An 8,372-nucleotide genomic window follows, 5' to 3' on the forward strand; every position below is an offset into this window, starting at 1 on the left:
GAAAGAGACCGTGATGACTATTTGTCTCACGAGAATAAACCAGATAAGGATAAATATATTTCACATAGATGGAGATATAATGAAAAGAATGAGGCCAGTAAGGATACTGCGGGGCAGTTTACTAATGAACAACAGAAAAAAAGTGATAATAAGCAGAGTTCATCATCTAACTCCCAAATAATTGAACCTAACAAAAGAAATGGTAATAATTATTATTATAACTATTCCAAAGGTGCTGAACCAAGGCATTATCAGAACAATTGGAATAGGGTTAACAACCACCAAAATAGAGGAAATTTTGTCAGAACTAATTTTAATGAAGGTCACTATGATAGGAGAAATTTTGTTGGAGGTAGTTTTAATGAAGGTTATAATCACAATAGAAATTATTTTAACCAAAATGAAAATAGAACATCATATTTTATGAATGGATCGAATAGATTTTACAATGAGGATAGAGGAAGGAATTTTGAATTTGAAAGTAGAGACAATTGGAGGCAACAGAACTATAGGAATAGAAATTATGGAAATTATGGGAATTCTGATAGATATAAAGATCATGATTGGAGACCAACACCCAATTTAAATAGAAATGGGGGGCAGGGTCCTCTCCCCACCTCAAATAGATTTGAAATACTGGATCCAACAAAAACTAATTCAGAATGTAACACTCCGATAGGCCAGAAAGTGAAAGAAAAAAAGAAACACTTAGAAAATGGAGATAAATCATCCTCCGCTTCTTCTTTATCTTCCTCCTCTTTTTTAGAATTAGGCCAAATAAAAAACACAAAACAATTACCCCAAAGGGAAGGAAGAAAAAGAAGGTCATCAGAAAGAGAGGAAGTAGAGGAGGATCAAGAAGGACAGAAAAAGACAAAAAGAACATAAGTCAAGAAAATAAGGGTGGGAATGGTATTTTTAATCTAAGTGGTAAAATACTTAACAAATCCCAAGAGCAAATTCTCAGCAAAGGGCTTACCTTTGCCCCTACTGCTAAATTAGATAAATTTGGAACTTACATAGATGCTCATAAATTTATCCGTAAATTAACAGTTAAAAGATGGTTTATAAGGAATGAACCAGAATTAAGACAGGAAAGTGTAACACAAGAAAAATTTAAACACACAAAACTGAGAGAAAAATCCTGCTTTTACCCAAAATATGACAAAGGGCCGCAGATAGAAACATTTGAAAAATTAATATTAAAGGAGATTGAAAATATTAATAATACAAAAATAGGTAAACTAAGGAACAATTTAAGTAAAAAACAACTAAATACCATTAAAGAATTAGAAAAAGATGACAACCTAATAATTAAACCGGCCGATAAGGGCGGGGGGATTGTCGTCCTAGACAAGGAACAATATATCAATATGTGTCAAGAAATTTTGGGAGATAATATCACATATAAAAAACTTGAAAAAAACCCCACAGATGAATATACCGACTCTCTTAAAGAATTATTGAATTCGGGAAATAACATAGGGATACTAACAGAAAAAGAAATGCTATATCTATTGCCAAAACATCCAAGGATACCTATTTTATATAGTTTACCAAAAATACATAAGTCCCTCATAAACCCCCCAGGAAGGCCAATAATTTCGGGGATTGGTTCCATAACCTCAAATTTATCTGAGTATATAGACTTATTTTTGCAAGAACATGTTAAAACTTTACCCTCTTATTTAAAGGATTCCAAAGACATACTAAATTTAATAAAAGACATAGAGTGGAAGGAAGGAGATTTTCTTGTCACTTGTGACGTTACATCCTTGTATACGTGCATAGCACATAAGGATGGCCTGAGAGCTGTTAAATTTTTCCTAGACTTAGATAAGTCATTACCAGAAGAACAAAAGGGTTTTATTTTAAATTGTATAGAATATATTTTAAATCATAATTATTTTACTTTTATGGATGTCTTTTATAACCAACAGCAAGGTACCGCCATGGGGACCAGGTTTGCCCCCAGCTACGCCAATCTGTTTATGGGTTTATGGGAAAAAGATTTCCTAACAGATAGCGTGCTGGGGTCAGGCCTGGTTACCTATCGGCGGTACATAGATGATATCTTCATGATTTGGCACGGTAGTGAGGAGGGTCTAAATGAGTTCATTAAATCCATGAATACAAATGTTAAAAATTTAAAATTTACATGTGCTAAGAGTCAAACTAATATACAATTTTTAGATTTAGAAATATTTGTAAATGGCAATAAGTTACTTTCAAAAACACATTTTAAACAGGTGGATGCTAATAACTACATACATCAATTAAGTTGCCACCACACACAATGGAAGGAAAACATCCCAATGGGACAGTTCGTACGAATTAGAAAGAACTGCAGTACCCTACATGATTATGATATACAGTCAAATATTTTAAAAGAGAAGTTTATTAATAGGGGCTATGATAGCGACATCTTAAACAAAACAATAGGAAATGTACGTGATTTAGACCGAGACCTAATCCTAAAGGGAAAACAAACTGATTTAACTAAGAGAAATAAAATAAATGAAGCAATGTTTTTACCATTTATTACAACATATAGTGGCAATAAAAATATAATAGAAAAAATTCTAAGGAAACATTGGAGTATTTTAAAATCAGATGAGAAGATAGGTCCACTTATACCAGATAAACCACAAATTGTATATAAAAAAGCAAAAAATCTTAAAATGAGACTTGCCCCTTCAGATCTAAAAAGAAAACAAGAAAAAAAGAAAAAGGACTTATGGGGAAAAGACATTAAAGGGTATTACCCATGCCATAAGTGTAAGTCCTGTCAATATGGAATGAAGAGAAAAGAGGTAAAATCTAATATTACAGGAGAAACTTTTAAAATTCAACAAATGATTCGATGTACAGATAGAAATGTAATTTATGTCATAGAATGTAAATGTGGGGCTCAATACGTAGGGGAATCGGAAAGGCCCCTACGTGATAGGATAAGAGAGCATATCCTGTCTATTGAGCACCACGACAAGGATCGTAATAAAGACCTTCCAGTGCCAAAACATTTTGCTACCTGTAATAATGCCAATCTTAAGGATTTTAAATTCATGGGTATAGATCAGGTTTCCAAAAATTGGAGAGGAGGGGACCTTCATAATGAAGTCCTAAAAAGAGAAGGGAAGTGGATTTTCCAACTAGGTACCCTGACTCCACAAGGCCTAAACTTGGAATTGGACTTAAATTGCTATTTGAAAGATTAACTTCTATTTATAAGATCTAAGCCATAATCTAATTTGAAGCAAATGTACTATATTTTAATATTTAATATTTTAATATTTTAATGTTTTAATATTCTAATATTTTAATGTCCTAATATTTTAATATCCTAATATTCCAACCTCAATCTACTGTTTGAAATTGAGGAGTATAAAATAATAACAATAAATATACTTATTAGAAATATGTGTATATGGATATACGTATGGATTCATATGTATACACATATGCAGATAAGTGTGTAATCTGAGTAAGACTTGTCAATATCTTAAATAATTAGTTTTATCTATTTTATAAGTTTTAAAATATATTTTTTATGATCTATACAATCTAATAAATTCCCCTTTTAAGATTTCTACATGTGGTTTTGATATAAGAAAGATTTGAAGGTTAAGCTTAGAATTAGTGCGGTCCTTTATCCAAAAACAATGTAATCTTAACATACTACATTTGGTATCTCTCTTTGGATGTTTTAACGATGTTCTTTATCCATTAATTTTATGTGTTGTTCTTTATATAAAATATGTTAACAGGACTTTGTCTTTTAATGTACAATATATCCCCATAGCAAAATTGTACTGTTATCAGATGTTGGACATTTATATTATGCAAACTGAAGAAAAGGGGGAAAAAAAGAAAAAAGTGGGTGCATCTATCCCTTTAAGACGAGTAAATAAATACCATCGTCCAATTCACAACAGTATTGAGTTTGAGAAAGGCTGCGCACAGCCGAAACGCGTTACTCTAATACTGGACTACTTGGGCTTCCGTAGCCACATTGTACTGACTGCCGCAAACATTCTCCTAAGCTATGTAACTTGATCTCTCCAGGGAAGCACAGGACCGTTTGAAATTTGCCGCCTGGAGGAACAAACAAACACAGAGGAACATCATTTGGCTTCCGGTGTAAGTATTAGTAAACACCTTGCCAATTTGAACTCATTTTGTGTTTGTAAAAGGATTTTCTTGTCCATTCTTCTCGCCTCTATTCTGCAGTTTGGCCAACCCTGCAACTTTGGGAAAGGAAAAGTAAAACGCTAACTTTGCTAACATCGCTGTGTTTATTAAACACATGTGTCTGCTTTACTAATACGGCTTGCCACATATGCCACAATCTATTACATTGGAACCATATCATCTCATCAATATCATCCCATTGGTCTCGTTTGTATGCTTTATATGTTATGCTTTATATGTCCTGCATATTATCCATTTATTGTGTGTATTTAAAAGGTCTAATCATTATATGCTTGCACTGAATTGATTTTAATTTTCTGTTTTTTCGCATTGTAATAAATACATTTTTAAATACATTTGATATAGTTGTGCCAATATAGGATTACCTAGATATTAGTATACTACACTCATTTAGCTATCTTTGGATAGCGCAGCTAAATAACTTATCACTTAGCTACAGTTTGTAGTTAAAGTGATTACTCTAGTCCTAATTTTATTAAGGAGTTTGGGGATTCCTTATATTTATTTTTAGCAGCTTTGTGTAAATACTCACAGCGCAGAGACTATTTTTTTTTCAAAATTTTATTATTTTTGTAAGCATAGTTTTTTTTAATTTTCGTAATTTAGTGTTTTTTATTTTTTTGTAATTTTTTTGTAATTTTTTGTAATTTTTTTTTTTTTTTGTAGTGTTAGTTTTTTTTTAATTTGTAATTTAGGTATTTTATTTGTAGAATTTATATTTTATTAGAATAGTAAGGTTAGGTTAATTTATAGTTTAATGTTAGGTTTATTTTTATTCCACAGCTAAGTTTTTTTATTTAAATATAGTTATATTGTAATTTTAATTTAAAGTTAGGGGGGTGTTAGGTTTAGGGGTTAAAGGGACAGTCAACACCAGAATGTTTGTTGTTTTAAAAGATAGATAATCCCTTTATTACCCATTCCCCAGTTTTGCATAACCAACACTGTTATATTAACCTCTGTGATTAACTTGTATCTAAGCATCTTCAGACAGCCCCCTGATCACATGACATTTTATGTATTATCTATTGACTTTCATTTTAGCCAATTTGTGCAATGTCTGCCACAATCCACGGGAGTGATCGCAATGCTATCTATATGGTTTACATGAACTAGCTCTCCCCTGTTGTAAAAATAAAATAAAAAAGAGGCGGTCTTCAAGGGCTTAGAAATTATCATATGAGCCTTCCTAGGTTTAGCTTTTAACTAAGAATACCAAGAAAACAAAGCTAAATTGGTGATAAAAGTGAATTGGAAAGTTGTTTAAAATTGCATGCCCTATTTGAAACATCAAAGTTTTTTGGACTTGACTGTCCCTTTAATAGTTTATTTTAGTGTTTTGCGATGTGGGGGGCCGGCGGTTTAGGGATTAATAGGTTTATTTAGTTGCGGAGATGTGGGAGGCCGGAGGTTTAGGGGTTAATAACTTTATTATAGTGTCAGCGATGTCTGGGAGTGGCGGAATAGGGGTTAATAGCTTTATTATAGTGGTGGTGATGTCGGGGAGCAGCGGAATAGGGGTTAATAGCTTTATTATAGTGGCGGTGATGTCGGGGAGTGGCAGATTAGGGGTTAATAACTTTATTTAGGTTCCTGCGATGTCGGGCGGCAGATTAGGGGTGTTTAGACTTGGGGTTTATATTAGGGTGTTAGGTTTAAATGTAACTTTTTTTTTTCCCCCATAGACTTTAATGGGGTTGCTTTATGGAGGTTTTTCATTCCGCACTTCAGGTGTTAGTTTTTTTTTCTAACACTCTCTCCCCATTAATGTACATGGGGGGGAAAGCGTGCACAAGCACGTCAAAGCAGCCCTTGGATTTTGTGCGGTATGGAACTTTAATGCCACTATATCGCACGGACAAGCAGTCTTTTCAGTAACTTTTTTGTTGTTAGTTTCACACCCTGTTTAGCGCAAAACTCGTAATCTAGGTGTATTTGTACTTTTACGTGTATTTATGTTGTGTTTTGTGCAACTTTTTCTTCTACTACCCTTTACGCAAGCTTCGAAGTCGGGCTAACCAGTTGAGCAAACATGTTTACTTTCAACTTGTAATATGCGGCTATTTCCGTTGTGCAAAAAAGCAGATATCGCTTGTGCTCTACAGTTAGTGACTTCAGAGCTCTGTTTAACTAAACTAAAAAAGTTGCACAAAACAAACCAAAATATATTACAAAGTACAGTTACACTCATAATAACACTATCTAATAAAACATATTTAAAATACATATTGCACATAAAAGTTATAAAGGCTCAAAGATATTAGCTATCAGGTGTTAGAAAAAAAGGCAGGCAAAGGGCTTTAAAAGGATAGTCTAGTCAAAATGAAGCTTTCATGATTCAGATAGAGCATGTAGTTTTAAGCACCTTTCAATTTTTCTTCGTTCTCTTGGTATCGTTATTTGTAAAGGCAAGAATAATAAAAGTTTAATTTTGACTAGACTATCCCTTTAACATTGAGATACATACATATACATCTTTAAAATGTGTGTGTGTGTGTATATATATGTATTTACAGACATATATACAGATAAAAACACACAAATACATATGTTTACATATTTAGACATTTATATAAGTACATTGGAGCCATTTTCCATTAAGTAGATGAAAACATATAAAAGCATATTTATGCACTTTTCATATTTAATAAAGGTTTTAACTGTGTATTTAATGTAAATAGTATACATTCCAATGTTCTGCCATAGCAGAATATGTTCTAAGTATTGTTAAATATATATATATATATATATATATATATATATATATATATATATATATATATATATATATATATATATATATATATAAATGTATACAATACCATCAGGTATATGTAGAAATATGTATTTCTGAAAAAAAACAGAACATATTCTGCTATGTGCAAAACATTGAAATATGAAATATTTTCATGCGGGGTTAACGTGATGCAGCAGTGGTTTCGGAGAGGGGTTTAGCTGGTTCCTGATTTCTTAGGAGATAGAAGAATAGAAGAAAACAGCAGGACTTTGTCAAATAACATACCTAGGTAGTCTCAGGAGTGTCTTGAGCACTATATGGTAACCGTGTTTTCAACAATATAAAACCTTGAAAACACTGCTCCATATAGTTCTCAAGATACAAATATTCATTTTGACTTTCATGTCATTTACATATTGGATCACAAAATAAGAATGTTTCATAACCACAGTAAACTGACTGACGTAGAAAAAAAATACATGCTGTGTGTGTGTATGTATGTATGTGTGTGTGTGTGTGTGTGTATATGTATATGTATGTATATATATATATATATATATATATATATATATATATATATATATATACTCCACGTGAACACTTACTACAATACAGGGAGAAGAAAAACATCACGTATCCCACTAGTAGTCAAATACAACCCTGCTGTGGAAGGGATACGAAAAATCATAAAAGACTTACAGCCACTACTCTTAGAGGATCCCACACTCAAACAAATCTTTCCAAAACCCTCAATCCTGGCATACAGACAACCACCTAACCTAAAGCAGAAACTGCTACATAGGAAGCTACCCCTTGAGAAAAAGAACACTCAGAATGCTGCTATAAAGCTCTCTGCAAACTGTGTCAACACGTTTGTGAAAGCAGCACAGCAAATCACAATAATAAATCTTATAACATTAAAGGGGCATATTCATGTATATCTGCAAATGTGGTATAGATGATACATTGCACTGCATGTGAAATGGGATGCTATATTGGAGAAACAAGCCAAAAACTGCACCTTCAAATGAACTTACACAGACACTCAATCAAAAAAACACTGTGAAACAAAATACTGCACCCCTGTTGGTCACCATTTCACCCAACCTGACCACTCCATCCAAAACCTCAAAATCAAAATTCTCAGAGGCAACTTCAAAAACACCATGGAAAGAAAAACCTTTGAAATGAAAATGATAATGCACTTCAACCTGTTTAATTCTGGATTAAATGTGGACTCTGGATTCTTAACACATTATCAAAATTTCACATCTTTATGTGAATCGTTTGCCCTGAGGAAACCCCATGACACTGTAGTCACGTGGGGGGTGAAACGCGTGTCGGCAAGTGACGTACATGGAGCGGATGGCTCGGCCTTGAGACAAACAAGTTTGATACCATTTTGCACTTGGAGGAAACAAAT

Source organism: Bombina bombina, chromosome 4 (genome assembly GCF_027579735.1).
Source record: "Bombina bombina isolate aBomBom1 chromosome 4, aBomBom1.pri, whole genome shotgun sequence".
In the NCBI taxonomy this organism is placed as follows: Eukaryota; Metazoa; Chordata; class Amphibia; order Anura; family Bombinatoridae; genus Bombina; species Bombina bombina.